The following is a 17,667-nucleotide window of genomic DNA, read 5'->3' on the forward strand; positions in this document are numbered from 1 at the left end:
TCTCCAGGACATCAGATAGTTCTATCTCCCTATCCCATATTAGTGACAGACCCTTCCAATACAAAAAAGATAGAATGGCCATAGCCCAAACATGCCAAAAGACAGGGATGCAAAGATCAAAGGTGATGGTGGAGTTATACAGTGAAGATAGGATTTAATAAATGAATATAAATGCTGAATCATTAAATTGATATCTCTTTTAGTCTCCAGTATCTTAGAGCAGCTAGAATTAAAAAACTGAAATTGTGGAATTGTAACCCATGTCAAATTCTGAAATATGGTTTTGAGTTTGTGGTGCTGTGCTTTGAAATTTATAGCTTCTTTTGTATATACGTCATTTTTCACAAAAAAGAAGGAAAAAAAAGTCAGTTGTAATGATAAAAAAATTCTAAGCGTTCTAGCCTGCTATGTTTTGGAGTAGCTAGAAGGAAAATTCTGAGAGGATCCTATGGAAGCCTATGGCAAACTCTGGGATCTGTTCTGTAACTACTTGTTGAAGAGTGCTTTGAAAACTATTGCTTTTTTATTTCTCTGCTTTGTATATATGTTTGCTATACTATAAAAAAGTTAAAAAAAAAAAAAAAGATGTAGGTTCCAAAGTTCCTCTCATCTTTCTCTTTATGAGTTCATTAATGAGACTACTATTTTTTTAAAAATATAACATATATACAAAAAAAGCAATAAATTTCCAAATACATTAACAAGGACTTATAGGACAAATTTTAAAGTTTGGTTTGGGTTACAGTTTCATAATTTTTAGTTTTTTCTTTAGTTAAACTCCTCCTTCTCTCTCTCTTTTTTTTGAAAAATAACATACATATACATATAAAGCAATAAATTTTAAAGTACATTGCAACAATTAGCCGTAGAACAGATTCCAGAGTTTGGTATGGGTTACAATTCCATAATTTTAGGGTTTTACTTCTAGTTGCTCTAAGGTACTGGAGACTAAAAGAAATATCAATATAATGATTCAGCACTCATACTCAATTAATGAGACTACTTTTTGAGCATGAAAGAAGACCTGCAGTTAAGAAGTTTGGTTGGGTTGCCATTAATGCAGTTTCCTTTAGAATTTTAAGAAAGGAAATCAATCCTTTTTTATGCCAATAAATACCTATTCTGAAATTCAGAAATAATTACAGTAAATAATGCCCAACTCTAAGAAAATCCAGTATCTATAAATCAGAAATACTAAACCACAATAAGTCCAGAGAACTTACTCCTTCATCAAGACTTTAAGAAATACAGTGGTGAAGGGTGCGATAGCACCCTGAAAAGCTCTTTGGTGCTTGTTCTCTGCAGGCTAGAAAGAACAGTGGGAAAAACTGCCAATGAAACCTACTCCCTTATAACTGGGGTGAGGATGGGTATGTGTGAAAAATTATCACTACTCCATGTGCAGAACAGGAAAACAGAATTGTGTGACCTATAGAGATCTTTCGTGGTAGTTAACTGATCATGAATTTACTCCCTAGGAATAAAATAGATGGGTAGCCTACTTTAGGGCTTCCACTAGAGCTGCTTCTCTCTTCCAAAATATTAAATCAAAAGCAATATTGCATCCCTAGAGAGAATGCAGAGATTAGCAGCACCAACAACCCAATACAAAAACTTCAAACACACGAAATAACACTTAATGAAGTGGTGTCTCTTGTTATTTGGACACATTAACTTTACTAGAGCAAATCAGGTTAGTTCCTAGAATTAGGTATATAGTTATTGACCCAGCAAACACTTCTAGCTTTAGACCTGTTAGTAAAGATCACCAATCTTACTAAAGGGCTTTAACAACTTTCCAGCCAACTGTCAAAATCTAGTCTACAGGGACCCTGATCATCTCACTACTGAACAAAATCTCATACTGTGCCACTACTCCAATCTCACATGCTAATTGGACCTAGTTAAACAGGAAGCAGCAAATGCGGTATCTCCTTGGTAAAACGCTTTGGAATATAAACTCTAAAAAAATTTAGTGGACTATCACCTCAGTAAAATTTCTAACAATCCACATTCTAAAAAATATTGAAATATCCCTTCTAAGGGCAAACTGGTACATCTAGTATCTCCTTTCACTAAAAAATATGCACAACACTTAGTGTGCTTCTTTGGATTTTTGAAGCAACAATTACCTCATTTGTTAACAGGTAAACAATAACTCATAAAGTTACATTTTGAGTGGGGTCCAGAGCAAGAGATGGCTTTGAAATAGGTCTAGACTGCCTGCCAGATGCATTGCCTCTGGGGCCATATGATTCATGTGTGGACACTCCGGTAGATCCCTACAGGTGAATCACAGTGTAGACCCTGAGGATTTTGAAGCAAAATGATGCTAACTTCTGGGGATAATTCTTTTTTTGAGAATGTCTTTTGGCTTGCACCTGGGACCCAGTAGGAAGTGAGCCCTTAAGGAGGGGCTACTGAGTTACCATGCCACTTGAGCTGCCCATTATGAACTATATGCAGCAAATTTGGCTGCATATTTTGTCTGAAAGGGGAGACAGCCAGTGTTATGGATCCAAACTGATTCATGGTCAATGGCTATGGTTTGGCTAAAAATTCAGAAACTTGGAAGGGAAAAGATTGGAAAACTTCTGACAAGAGAATATGAAAAGTAGTATGTCATTGAATTTTTCTGAATAGAAAAAATTGTGAGAATATCTGTGTCCCATGTAAATGATTACCAAAAGACAATCTCAGCAGAGGAGGCTCTCAAAATGACACATTCCGTGGCTGTCAACCAGTCTCTTTCACCAGTCTTTGCTTTCCTTTGTTTCCTTAAACGCTCATGAATAAAGTAGCAAGAGTTGTGCTCAACAACCCAGGCTTCCACCTGCCAAGACTGACTGGCTTATAGCCATAACTGAGTGTCCAATCTGCCAATAGCAGAGAACACTGATTCTCTGATAAGGCACTGTATACCAGGTGGACCAGCCAAACATCCGGTAGTAGGTTCATTACACTGAACCATTCCATCTTGGAATGGACAGTACTTTGTGTTCCTTGAATTAATGCTCTAGACATGTTGTTCCTGCCCACAACATTTCTATCAAAATGAACATCCTTTCACATACAGAATGTCTTATTCACTATCATGGTATCCAAACAGCTGCTTCTGATCAATTATCTCATTTTAAAGTGAATGAAGTGGCATTCTCATTCATAATAGCGGTATAAAATACACACCATAACAACATGACAGTCAACACGCTGGTTACTGCATACATCACTCCAGCTCCAAGCCAGTGTAGCATACGCCCAAACAACTTACCACAGCCAATACCTCAACCCAGTATTCAAAGGATGTTTCAACTATGCAATTCAGACAGCACTGGTCCAGACATTGCAGAAGAAGGTTCTAGGCTTCCCAGCACTACTGATGATTATCCACTTATTTGGCACCCCTGTTCGAGATCCTTCAAACTCTGGGCATGCTCATAGCGCCCTTTTTGACCCTGAGGTCTGTGCTGGTTTGAAAGAAAGTATGCCCCCTAAGAAAAGCCATGTTTTAATATAAATCCCATTTCATAAAGGTAGAATAATCCCTATTCAATACTGTATATTTGAAACTGTAATCAGATTATGTCCCTGGATGATGTGATTTAGTCAAGAATGGTTGTTAAACTGGATTATGGGATGACATGTCTCCACCCACTTGAGTGGGTCTTGATTAGTTTCTGAAGTCCTATAAAAGAGGAAATATTTTGGAGAATGAGAGATTCAGAGAAAGCAACACTACAAAGCAGAGAGTCCACCAGCCAGCGACCTTTGGAGATGAAGAAGGAAAACGCCTCCCGGGGAGCTTCATGAAACCAGAAGCCAGGAAAGAAAACTAGCAGATGATAACACCATGTTTGCCATGGGCCCTTCCAGCTGAGAGAGAAGCCCTGACTGTGTCCGCCACATGCCTTCTCACTTGAGAGAGAGACCCTGAACTTCATCGGCCTTCTTGAACCAAGGTATCTTTCCCCGGATGCCTTTGATTGGACATTTCTATAGACTTGTTTTAGTTGGGGCATCTTCTCAGCCTTAGAACTGTAAATTAGCAACTCATTAAATTCCCCCTTTTTAAGGGTCATTCCATTTCTGGTATATTGAATTCTGGCAGCTAGCAAACTAGAACATGGTCTTTCAAACCAATAAAATGAAAATCGAATATACAATAAGCTTACCTTACTGCAGATGCTGCTGGAAGCCCTAGTAGTGACTCCCCTACAACTCATTTTCTTCTTGATGGAGTAGATTACAATCCTGATTTATAGAACAGCCAAAGCCAAAGTGGTTTTGGAAAAGAATATTTTTATGAAAGCAACCAGTAATAGTAGTCTGCCAGGGCTAGTTTTAGAGAGAAAACCAGGGAAATGCAGTCAGACCCCTTCTAATCGTAGCAAAAGCAAAGATAAACCTCTGGCCTCTGAGGGTAAGAAGGCAGACCCAGAGGGGAAATGTTCATCTTATAGTTCAAACTGATCTTTTACCCTATCTACCAGTATCGCTGGATCCAAATCTCCAGGCAGTAAAGGAAGATTTCAGACTTGGGTGTTGCCACATCACCCATTCCCCAAATCACTATTCAGATTCCTAAGGGAACAGTGATGGTGGGCAAACCCTCCTCTTACAATCAATATACAAGCAGTGGTCCTGTGTCTTCCTTGGGCAGTAAAAGCCACCATAGTCATTCTACCTTATCCTTTTGTCATCTTCTGCTTCCATCTCTGGCGAGATGAAAAGCAATAAATCAGAAGGCTCATCAAACTCCAAGTAAAGTAGTAGCATGTATTCTAGCCAAGGGCAATCTGGATCTAGTCAGTCTAAAAATTCATCTAGTCTGGAAGTAAGCCAGGTTCTTCTCCCAGTACTAAGTATGGAATGTGTAGTAGCTCTACCACCAAAATAACACTTCAAGGGAACACATCATCACTTAAGAATCCTCCAATGAAGCCTGTTCATGGGACACCTCATCCTCTAAAGCCAAGTCCCCTATCAGTTCAGGTTCTGGTGGTTCTCATATGTCTGGAACTAGTCCAAGCTCTGGCATGAAGTCATCCTCAAGGTTAGGGTCTTCAGGCTCATTTGTCTGAGAAAACTCCCCCATCATCTAATTCTTGTAAAGCATCTTCCTGTATTTTTTCAAGTGGCTCTTCCATGTCTTGGAATCAGCATGGAAGTTCTAAAGGGAAATCTCCTAGCAGAAATAAGAAGCCATCCTTAACAGGTGTCATAGATAAACTGAAGCGTGAGGTTGTCACTGTTGGCCATGGAGGTGAAGACCCAAGGGATGGCCAGATGGGGATGAATATAACTTTTTCTGGCTATCTCCCATGTCGTCAAACATAACATGTAGGAGGAGAATTCCAGGGCAAACATGAGAAAAATGATAATGACAAATCAAAGGTTTCCATCTCAGGGAGCTCAGTGAATTCTTTCAAGAAGACTCTAGAGTCAAAACTGTGGGAAGCATGTGTGTCACAAAGATTATCAGCAGGCATGATCAGGGATCCCCCAGCATTAACATCAAAGTGACTTTGCAAAAACCTGGAGAGAGTAATGAAGGGCTCAGGTCTCACTCAGACAGCCTTTTTTCAAAGCTATGGCTCTCCACTCATCAGTGATTCCACTCCAACACATGAGTGTGGCTCTCCCAGCCATAGAATGTTACCAGCATACACCTACATTTCATTATTTTTCCATGTGAGTATCTCGTTATCACAGCACCATTTGTTGAATATTTTTGTTTGTATGTTTGTTTGTTTTTTGGCAAGTGTATGGACCAGGAATCGAACCCAGGTCTCCCACATGGCAGGTGAGAATTCTACCACTGAACTATCCTTGCACTCCTATTTTTTTTTTTTTTTTTAAAGGAAAGACAGAGAGAAGGAAGGAAGGATAGAAGGAAGGAAGGAAGGAAGAAAGGGAAACATCTTTTAAACATTTTCTTGTTTTATTGTATTCTGTTTCTCCGTTTTTGTTACATGGGCTGGGGCCGGGAATCGAACCGAGGTCCTCCGGCATAGCAGGCAAGCACTTTGCCCGCTGAGCCACCGCGGCCCGCCCGCACTCCTATTTTTTAATAGTATTTTTTTAAATAAAAGCCCAAAGGCTAATCTGGACAGTGAAGGTGAGTAACCTTCTTATATAGCAGAGAACTCTTACCAGAATAGTCCCAGCTCAGATGATGACATCCGACCACTTCCAGAATACAGCAGAGAAGCATAAGAAGCATGAAAAGGAAAAGAAGAAAGTAAAAGACAAAGATAGGGAACTGGGCAAAGATCGAGACAAGAAAAAAAAATCTCATAGCACCAGGCCAGAGAGTTGGTCTAAATCACCCATCTCTTCAGACCAATCCTTGTTTATGACAAGTAACATATGATCTTATCAGCAGAAAGGCACGCAAGGCTTAGCTGACTTCATTGATTAGGAAGATGATGATTGTGGCCCTGATTAAGGTTGCGAATTAGGAACCTTATTTGTTTTTTTAAACAAAAACATGGACAGAGAAAAACTAGTAAGTTTATGGGCAAACTACTTTAGGGGTGAGTCAGACGGGTCTGATTTGTATTTAAGAATCTTAAATGGCATGGCTTTGATGGTGAGCTGGGTGAATTTAGAAGGGCATAGCCAGACCCCTCTAAAGAGACCACAAGATTTGATTTTGGTTACCAAGAATTCTTTGTTTCTTTGTCAGGAAAATAAAAAGTTAATATACTATATATGTAGAACGGAATGATCAAAATAGGAATGTTTGCATTTGCTTTGTGTTTTTTGGTATTTAAAAAATTAAAATTAAAAAAAATTAAAAAAAAAGTTAATATACTTGCTTAGGAGGAGGGCATAAGGAGAGAGAAAGATGGGGAACAGCTTTGTAGGAAATAGTCATACATATTTATTTTTTCCCTTTAGGCCATGTTTTAACTCATTTTAGTGCGTGCATTTGAAGGGCTGGGCAGGAAATGAAAAAGCAATACATTCCTTGATGCATTTACAAGAAAGTTGCTCAACTTTTGGTAGTTGTCCATTTGAGGCATGGGCATATGAAAGACTTTGGTTATTTTGTACACTTAATGTTTGGTGGCTGTTTCTTAGGAGTAATTAAGGAAGGGAACATTTTAGCTATTTATTTGTACTATTTTAACTCTTTGTTTTTATACAGTGTTTCTCTTTAATTCTATGAGGGTCAGGGTTCAAAATGATGGGAGACAGAAAAGTCAGCCTTGTTTTGTGGTGGGGGGGGTTGTAGTTTATGCTGACATAGCATTAAACTCAAGCAGCTTAGTCAGAGTTCACCTTTGGAGTTAAGTAGAAGAACCAAAATACGTTTAGTTTAGTTTTTTCATAGGTTCAAACTTTATAGGAATATTAGCAGATATCTCACTATGGTAGTAATGATGTATATATTTATATAGTCTCTTTTCCCCTTAAAAAGAAAAGCAGGGCTGGTTTTTTGAGACAAAAACTCATTTTCAGATGCAGTAAGGTTTAATGTGGGACAACCTCCCTACCCAATGGCATGAAAACCATTACAGAATTAATAGCTCTCCTATTTCCACAATGTGCCAAAAGCCCACATCCCAGCATTTTGTTTGTAGGAAAACTAATGCCATTACTGAGAGCTGGGCTCCTTGTTTTTCTTCATCTCATGGAGAAGGAATCCAGACTTTAATCACTCTACTGCATGCTCCCTAAGGTAGAACATTAAAAAATGTGCAGCCATTGATCACTTAAAACAATTTCAAGCTCACTTGAAGAAGTGGAGGCCTAGAATGGTAGGTATGGCATGAAGGTAAGTCTTTGCTACTATGCAGCCACACAACTGGACCTTTATAGAGAAGTGGGTCTGAATCTGGATTCTGGGAGACATCAGTAAGAAGCCCTTTTCATAAATACAGAAATCCAGCAGACTGTTTTGAGTGCAACCAAGTTCTCAGTATTTGGAAGGTCCTCTCAAAATTCTGCAGCCTTATTTTTATTTTGACACCTGCATTGTGCCATTTCTGATGATTCCATTTAGAAATCTGAATCCAGCAGGATAGGGTATAGTCCCTAGCACAACTCTCCTGCATTAAAAAAAAGAAAAGCGAGGGGAAAAAATATATCTTATCTGACACAACAGGATTAAATAAGAATTCAATATTCTTGAGCTATCTAAAAAAACCCCAAACATTTGGAAGTCAAAACACTTCTAAGTAATTCATGGGCCAAAGACAAAATCACAAGGGGAATTAGAATTTTTTTTTTAACTGAATGGCAATGAAAAATACAACATATTAAAATTTGTGGGATGCTAATGCTATGTTTAGAGGGAAACTTATGACTTTAAATGCACATATCAGAAAAAGATGAAAGCTCTAAACTCAATTACCTAAGGTTACACCCTAAGCTAGAAAAAGAAAGATAAAATAAACCTGAAGTAAGTACAAGGAAGGAATAAGAAAGACAAGAGAATAGATAGCGTTCTGAGCAGAAATTTTAAAAAAAAAAGCAAGCAATAAACAGAACTATAAAAACCAAAAGCTCATCCTTTGAAAATACCAATAAAATTGGCAAACTCCTAGTTAGAGCTGTCAAGAAAACAGAGAACACAAGTGACCAATATCTACATATTAACAATCTATTGCTGCATAACAGTATTACCAGAAACTTGGCAGCTTCAAACAACACATTTATTATTTAGTAATTTCTCTGGGTCAGGAATGTAGGCACAGCTTTTCTGGGTCCCCTGCCCAGGGTCTCCGCAAGGTTGCAATCAAGGTACTAGTAAGCACTGTAGCCCTTCTGAGGCTCAACTGAGGAAGAATCTACTTCCAAGTTTACTCAGGTTGTTAAAGAATTCAATTCCTTGAAGCTCCAGTTCTTGCTTGCTATGGGCCAGAAAATGCCTTCAACTCCTTGAGGCTGTACACAATTCCTTGACATGTGGAATTCTCCAATGTAGCTGCTTGCTTCCTCAAAACTAGGCACGGAGTGAGAAACTCCAGCAAGTTGGAGCTACAATCTTATATAATGTAATCATATATCCACATACAAATAATCCATATATATTTTGTCATGTTTGTCATATTCAATTATTTAGAAGCAAGTCACAAGTCCTGCCCACACTCAAGGGAAAGAAATCACAAAACCTGTGAACACAAGGAGGAAGGCTAATGGGGATTATTTTAAGACTCTATCTGTCACAATCAAGAATAAAAAAAGAAGTTAACACCTTTGAGTCTACAGACATTAAAGGCATTATAAGAAAATATACAAACAATTTTACATAAAAAATCCAACAACTTAAATGAAATGGATAAATTTCTTGAAAAGTATAATTTATCAAAATTGACACAAGAAGCAACAAAAAAATCTGAATAGCCCTATATCCATTAAAGAGAAAAGATTGGTATAAAAATTCTCCCCAAAGAAAACTTCCAGCATCTGTGGTTTAGATGACTAGTTATCGGGGGGAAATGTTTCTGGGGAGACAAAACATTATTCCCCTTGAACAGAAAGCCAAGACTGTTAACTCGGCACTTTTGGCTCCTCATGCCATTTAAATCAACAGAAAAGAAAGGGTATGTAACTCTATTAGCTGAGTTGATTGATCCTGATTCTTAGGGGAAACTGAGCTTAAAATACACAACTAAGGAAGGAAGAAAATGCCAAGAACCCAGGAGAGTCTCTACTACATGTGTTTACTATGGAAAAGTATAGCAAAACAATATGGGCATCACCATTATAGGCACAGACCCTTCAAAAATCAAGGCTTGGGGGACGCAGGGGTAGTTCAGTGGTAAAATTCTCGCCTCCCACGCAGGAGACCTGGGTTCGATTCCCAGCCCATGCACTTCTTAAACAAGAAACCAAACAAAAATTCAACAAACTGTGCTGCAATTATGGGACACTCACATGAAAAGAAATGAAATGTGACCCTGCCATACTGCATACAAAAAAAAAAAAAGAAGAAGATTTGGGACACTCACTAGGCAAAGAACCACAACCATCTGAGGTGATTGTTGAAGACAAAAAGAATATGGAATGGTAAGTAGAAGGAAAAATTACAAATACCATCCATAACCACACAACAGACGCAGAAATGAGGACCTCAATAGTTTTTGTACCCTACTTTGATATAAATATATTAACTAAGTACCCCCCATTTTTTTCATTCCCACACTATTTAACATAAGGTATATTAATAACAGCTAATCCAGTATCTCAGTATTTAAGTTTCAGATAGCAAAGAGGTAATGTGATTCAGCTAGCAGAAAAAATAAATATCACCCAGAAATGAATAAAGTGACATATGAAACACAGCGTCTCCTCTTTTGGGGAGTGGTCAGCATACTGTCAGTTTTATAAGGGATAATTGCATAATGTAAACTGGAAGCATAATGCCATTATGCCTTTATTTGGAAGTTAAATATGGTTAAAATGGATATGTATGCATGTCAGGTTAACAGAGGAAGGCATTCTGGTAAATTTATTGACAGTCTTGTATAGTCTATACTTTTTCCTTTGTGTGGTTTTGGATCCATTCATGTTCCCACACTCAGTTCCTCCAGGTATACACTGAGCAACAGGGGCAATCCCACCCCTAGTCTCCTATGGAACCACCATACTGCTCTCTAAGGGGCTGCATCGCTCATTTCCCTACCAATAGGGAATACGTACATTTCTTTACCACTTGTTTCTCTCTGATATTTTTTTTCTTTTTTTTTTTTTTTTGACATGGGCAGGCACAGGGAACCAAACCCGGGTCCTCTGGCATGGCAGGCAAACATTCTTGCCTGCTGAGCCACCGTGGCCTGCCCTCTGATCATTTTAAAATAGTTTCATTTACACATCATACAATCCAGCCTCAGTGTACAGACATGCCTTCACCACCATACTCTATCTGAAGACATTTCCTTTTCTTCCACAAAGAATCTATACCCCTTTCCCAAAGTCCCCACCTGCTGACATTTAGTTTTGGCATAATGCCTTTGTTACATTCAGTAACATATTATAATGTTACTTGTTGACTATAGGCCCTAGCTTACATTGATTTTCAACACCCAAGCAGCTGCTTCTTTTAATCCTGATTCAACATTGTAGGTTGGAAACTTCTGATTAGATTTTCTCCACAGAGATGTAGCCCACCCAATTGTGGGTGTAACCTTTTGATTAGATGGAGATGTGGCTCCACCCATTCCAGGTGGGTCTTGATTAGTTTACTATAGTCTTTAAAAGGGGAAACATTTTGGAGAAACCTCAGAATGGACAGAGCCAAGAGAAATTTCAGAGCAGAGCTGACAGATGCTGACACTTGGAGAATACAGACACACATGTTTGGAGATGCTTGGAGCCCAGCAGACGTCGCCATGAGATATGCAAGCCAGAACCTGGAAAGACAAAAGATGAAAGACAGCCCTGGAGAAGCAAAGTGAGGAATCCCCACAGGAACAGAAGCTGAAAGCAACAGGGACCAGGAGCAAGGGACCAGCAAATATAAGTCACATGACTACCCAGCTGACAGAGGTGTTCCTGACCCATCGGCTTTCCTTAAATTAAGGTATCTTTGCCTGGATACCTTAGTTTGGACATTTTTTTTTGGGGGGGGGGGCTTAGAACTAAAACTTGCAACTTATTAAATTCCTGTTTTTAAAAGCCCTTCCCGTTTGGGTATATCGCATTCCAGCAGCTTACAAACTAAAATACCTAGCAATTGTCAAGTATTAAGTTTGGTACTCAGTATACAACCTGGTCCTTACCCTTAAAACTCATTAGTCTAAAAAGTGGCCTATGATAAAAATAATCACAATACAATAGGATAACTAAAAGAGTAAAGGTAGGCTCAAAGTGTAATAAAAGATCTATGGCCCAGAAGACTATCATTTGAGCTGTCTCTTGAAGAACAAAGATATAAGCTGAAGAAGAGAAGTAGACAATCAAGGCAGAAGGACCAGCAAGTACAAATGCACAGAGGTGTAAAAATGTGCTAAAGAAATGTAAGTATTGTGGTGTAGGAATAAAAGAGGTAAGATTCAAAAAAAGGCTGGGGGTAGGAGGCAAAGCCTTCATGCCATTCTAAGGAGTTCCATTCTGTTTAGAAAACAGAAGCTCTTAAATGACCACTGCTCCCAATAAAACACAAAAATAACCAGATAAACTAAACATCATACTTTTCTTTAGAGTAATCAAAGAGCAGTGGATGCGAGCGCATCAAATGCCAGAAAAGGATGAGTTTTTATAGATGAGAAAAGAGCCTCTTTCTACCTTAAATCAACTGCCTAGTCTGGGTATAGGCAGGTAGAAAAGCAGGCCTACCTTAGCAGGTAGAAAAGCAGGTCTCAAAAAAAAAAAATTTTGCTGAGACAAAAAGAAACAAGCCAAACTCTTAGTGACAGTGTGGACTGATACGATGGATTAGAATGTGGAAGAGCGCCAAGTATAAAAGTAAATCAGCCTGACAGTTCTATCCCCAGAGAATTTTGCTGAGTAAGTGGTAGTGAGGGCAGAGCTAGAGAGAGATTTCCCAAATTGTATGATGCTTATGTTCCAGCAACCTGCTGCAGTTGGAATCTAGAGGTGAAACAATTAATTTAAATTAATTTAAGCTTCCTAGCTAAAATTTTAATGAGAGCAAAGAAATCAGCCCCTTATCTACAGCACACTGGAAGTTGGGAATTGGGCTAAGGATCAAATCACCATAATTTCACTTGAATCCAGAAGAAAACTAAAATTTATTAAAGCCACTGCTCAGCCTAGCTCAGCTTGACTCACTGTGACATCTGAATGATCAGCCAGTTACCCCAGGTGCCTGAAAGAGGAAAGAATATGTCTTCTCTGGATAAAATAAAACAAAAAATTCTACCTAATTCATTCCTTACTCTTCTATTATACAACATGTTTACATGTTCTAAGACATGTGAAGAATCAAATAAGTAAATAATTTAAACTAATTAAGCAAATAATTAAAGGAAAAAAGTTCAATAGAGAGAGACCTATAGACAAGGACTTTAGAATTTGTTAAAGAATTTAAGGAAAAGATGAAGAGAATAAGCAAATGGATGGATGATAACAGGAGAGAAATAGAAATTCTAAAATTGAAAAATAAAATATTTGAAATGAATAATTTCAAATTAATTTCAGATTGGATGGGCTTAACACTAGACACAGTAGAAAAAGGATCAATGAATTGAAAAACAGGTTAATTAAAAAACAGTCAAAGTAGAGGCAGAGATTGGAGAGAGCAGGTAAAAGGATCAGTGAATCTGAAGACAGAGCAGTAGAAATTATTCTTCCTGAAGAACAGAGAAAATAGAAATTACAAAGTAGAAATAAAGAAGACCACACTTAGGCATATTACAGTCAAACTGTTGAAAACCAAAACTTAAGAGAAATTCTTACAGAAGTCAAAGGAAGAAAGATATGTTCATAATAATGTTGGCTGACTTCTCATCAAAAAACAATGGGAGATAATGAAAGTATCTTTTTAAGGGCTAAAAGTAGAAACAAAAACTGTATATATAGAATTCTGTATACAACAAAAATATTCTCAAGCAATGAAAGAGAAATTTTTAAATTTCATATAAACAAAAGCTGAGAAAATTATTAGATAGCATAGCATTACCACAGGAAATGCTAAAGTAAGTTCATTAGGCTGAAGAAAAATGATTCCAGACAAAAACCTGAAGAGAACATCTGCAGCTTACAAAGCCTAGACTGTTTAATATCTGGCTTTTTTACAGAAAAAATATCAACCTTTGTCCTAGAGCAATCACCAAAAAATAAAAAATAAAACAAAGGGGTATAATAAAAAAGAGGAGCCAACAGTCAATAGAGAAGATAAAATTGAAGGGTAAAAAGTATTAGGTTAAGCCAAAAGAAAGTGAGAAAAGAGGAACAGGGGCAGCTGGTAGTCATAAACCCCAACAGATGAGCAACTACACAAACATATGTGGATTAAATACTCCATTTGAAAGTCAAAGTTGATCAGATGATTAAAAAACAAGGCCAACTATATCTATTTACAAGCAACATGCTTTAAATAAAAAGACACAGACTAAAAGTAAAAGGACAGAAAAAATATACCATGAATATAGTATGCATAAAAACACTGGTTTAGCTATATTAATATCAGACAAAGTAGACTTCCTGAAAGTATAATCACAGCTGAAAAGAGATATTTCATAATGATAAAAGTGAATTCCTCAAGAATATCTAAACAGGTAAGCATACTCCTAATAATATATACAAAATATATTAATTAAAATGGATAGAAATAAAATAAAATCATACAATTTCCCCAAAATGATAAAAATTAGATACCACAAAATTAATAAGAATTAGAAGAAATGAGCAACACTGTAAAACAATTTGAGCTTATTGATGGTTATATATACATATATATAACTCTGCAACAACAGCAGAATACAATATTTTTCAAGTAAACAAATAAAACCATATGCTGGCAATCAAGCAATTCTCAATATACTTCAAAGGACTGAAACAAACCGAATATGTTCTCTGACAATAACCGAATTAAATAAGAAATCAACAACAAAAAGATAACTAGAAAATTTCCAAGTATTTGGAATGCCTAACTCTGTACTTTATCTTGTGGTCACTATGGAGTTATTCAAGAATTTTATGCAAGGGAATGATATAGTTAGATTTGACCTTTAAAAAAATTAACTTTGCAGAATATAGAAAATGTTGTCAAAGAATGACTAGGCAGAAAAAAAAGGTGACTACCATAATTCACATTTGAAATGAGGAAAAACTGCTGAAAGGAAATAGGATTTAATCAAGGTATTTTCAAATTTAGAATCAAGGAGACTTGGTTGGGCCAGTTAATTACATGAATCAAGTAATTCCATGTGATCTGTGAAGTTGTACAGGTAATCTAACTTGAAGTACTGGATAAATAGGAATACTATATATGGAGACAGGAAAAACAGGAAGGAGCAGATCTTGGTGGACATAGGAAGCAGAAAACACAAGTGTGCATTTCAGGCTCTTTCTTTAAAGCAAGACATCAATTCCAATTGCTGCAGTTTCTCCTTTTTGGTTCAGAGATTTAACCCAATCCCGCCCCAAACTCACATCAACAAGTTCTTTCTTATTGGCTACTGTAGGTTCTGCACCCTGGTACCTGCTTTTGCATTTGAACACCTGCTCCAATACTGTCTACTCAGATTTTCAACTGGATGTCCCATTCATACTTGGATCTGCTTTCTAGCTCACCCTTCAGGTTGTTGAACTGCTTTGTGGCTTGGATACTTTCTGTCCTTATATTAGCTCACTGGCCCCCAGACACTACAAGTGCAGATGAGCACAGTCTCATCTCAACTCTGATTCTGGATTCCTTCTCAGTTTAGTGTACAGTTTCACCTAGCTCACACCTATCAAGGAATAAGTTTGGACAATAAGTTCAATTTTGGACTCAGAGTATGAGGTTCTTGAGAGCATTCAGGTGCATCCAGTACACAGAAGGCAGCTGGAAACAATGAGTGTGACTCAGCAAAGAGACACACTGGGAGATAGAGATTTATGAGCATTGGCAAATAGTGTTTTTGTTTTTTGTATGCCGTATGGTGGGGTCACATTTCATTATTTTTCCATGTGAGTATCCCGTTATTGCAGCACCATTTGTTGAATTTGTTTGTTTGTTTTGCTTGTTTGTTTTTTGGGATGTGCATGAACTGGGAATTGAACCTGGGTCTACCACATGGCAAATGAAAATTCTACCACTGAACTACCTTTGCACCCCCATTAACAAATAGCTTTTAATCAGTCATATGAGTGGATGGACTTGATTAAGGAGACTATAAAACTGAAGTCCTTAATCTGATGGGCTTTAGTAACATCTATGAATTCACTGAAATTGTGGGTAGAATTATTTAATGTATGTAAAGTATCCATATTTCTGATGTGAGCATACATAGGTTTCATCAGATTCTCAAACAGATCTGTAAGTCTAAAAATGTTAAGAACATATGGAGGAGAGAGACAGCTAAGGATGTAACCTAGAGGGCACTATTTACTGATAACGTGCTATAATTTGACAATTAGAGACTACAGGGGGATAAAATATAGAACACGTTAGCATTTCATTTCCAGTTAGCATCTGAGTCACAGCATCCACAAAGCACATAATTTTCTATTCAAAACTGGGCAAAATGTTCCAAAATTGTGCTGACTCAAGGCATCAGTACTTCTAAACTACCGAGAATTTTATGAAAACCAGCGCTTTTTAAGGCCTGGGACTTTTGGTTTCCCTATAAATAATAAAGGAATTTCCAAGCCACCTCTTTCTCTGTAACACATTTTCATGTCACAGCTGACAACTGAAGAATCACTTTTTAAGTATTACTTTATGAAAATTTATAATCACCAATGCTGGATATATTAGCATCTGAGCTTGTACAGGCAAGAAAGTTTTGAAGATATATAGGATTTGGTTTTTTAGAAGGTCTGCAAAATCCAATTCCACATAACAAGAGCAGCAGCTTGTATGCATTATTACAAAGAGCTGAAAATACAATTATAGGGCATACTTTATAATTTTTCCCTCAAAATTATTTGCCACTTTAGAGATAGATGGAGATAGAAAAGAAGGTTTATTTTTTCCAGTGTGCTTTTTGAAACCCTTTCAAAAGCCACAAATTGTGTATGAAACAAATTCTCTAGTCACATGGATTCAAACCACAGCATTCTTCCCAAACTACACCTCACTAAAGTCAAGAATAATTTTGCTAAGCCACTTTGCACGTAGGAAAACTATAATGTCTACTGCTTGGGACACCTCGAAATATCATTTGTACATGTATCTTGGTTTATAAAAACTGTCTCAGTATTATGGTATTATGCAAAGGACAAACATGAATTACCAATTAATGAGCGACTATCAAGAACTAAAAAAGTGCCATGCTAGACTGAGGTAGGCTTCATCTTTAGGTAAAATGTGTTCATAAAACCTTAATACATACAAAACTTTTTAAAAACTTAAGACACTTCATGAAAAATTATATATTGCTAATAACTAGAAAATGCAATTGATTAAATCTTCTTAAAATTACCAAAAATCTAAGAGAAAGTTGCCTTCATTGTGCTGGTGGGCTCACTCATATGCTTCACTAGGAAGATAATACATGTAGTTCAAACGTTTTTAAAAAAATAATTTATCAACATATACCAAAGCACCTTACAAAAATCTCAGATACTTTGACCTGGTTTAATTCTACTTGCATTAATCCAGCCTTCAAGCAAAACATTAATAGCCAATAATGATCATGTATTATGTGCAAAGATGTTCACAGCAGCACAATGTGTCATAGTGAAAATTGTAAACAACAAAAGAAAAATGGTAAAATGAATTTTAGAACATCTACTAAAGAAATGTATTTTGGTACACCACATTAACCTCTCTAACGTGCACTCTCTCTTTAAACTTTATTCTTACTCCTACTGTCCCTCTCATCTCTAAATTCTTTTAGTTTTTAGACTATTGAAACTGGATCAGGGCTTAGCTGGCACCACTGCCAGCAGGGCACAGGTTACATATTCTGGCGAGCCCAGCAGGAGTGATCCCAGGAGAGCAGCATCTTCCACATAAGACACTGGCCCTCAAGACCTGCATTTTGTAAGTCATGCCCCCTCTTTTTCCCTTCCCTTTCCCCAAAGGAAACCCTTCAGGAATTC

The 17,667-nt window shown here is 37.3% G+C and overlaps 1 protein-coding gene, 1 non-coding gene and 1 pseudogene across 5 annotated transcripts in view; 2 read left to right on the forward strand and 1 right to left on the reverse strand.

Annotated features, from left to right (window-relative positions):
* TPST1 (tyrosylprotein sulfotransferase 1) overlaps nucleotides 1–17,667 on the reverse strand; it is a 185,289-nt gene that overhangs the window by 56,098 nt on the left and 111,524 nt on the right. The window lies entirely within an intron of this gene.
* LOC143667790 (mediator of RNA polymerase II transcription subunit 1 pseudogene) lies at nucleotides 3,380–6,373 on the forward strand (annotated as a pseudogene).
* TRNAG-CCC (transfer RNA glycine (anticodon CCC)) lies at nucleotides 9,756–9,826 on the forward strand. The gene has a single exon. It is a non-coding gene; the product is annotated as a tRNA-Gly (tRNA).

This window comes from Tamandua tetradactyla, chromosome 23 (genome assembly GCF_023851605.1).
Source record: "Tamandua tetradactyla isolate mTamTet1 chromosome 23, mTamTet1.pri, whole genome shotgun sequence".
In the NCBI taxonomy this organism is placed as follows: domain Eukaryota; kingdom Metazoa; phylum Chordata; class Mammalia; order Pilosa; family Myrmecophagidae; genus Tamandua; species Tamandua tetradactyla.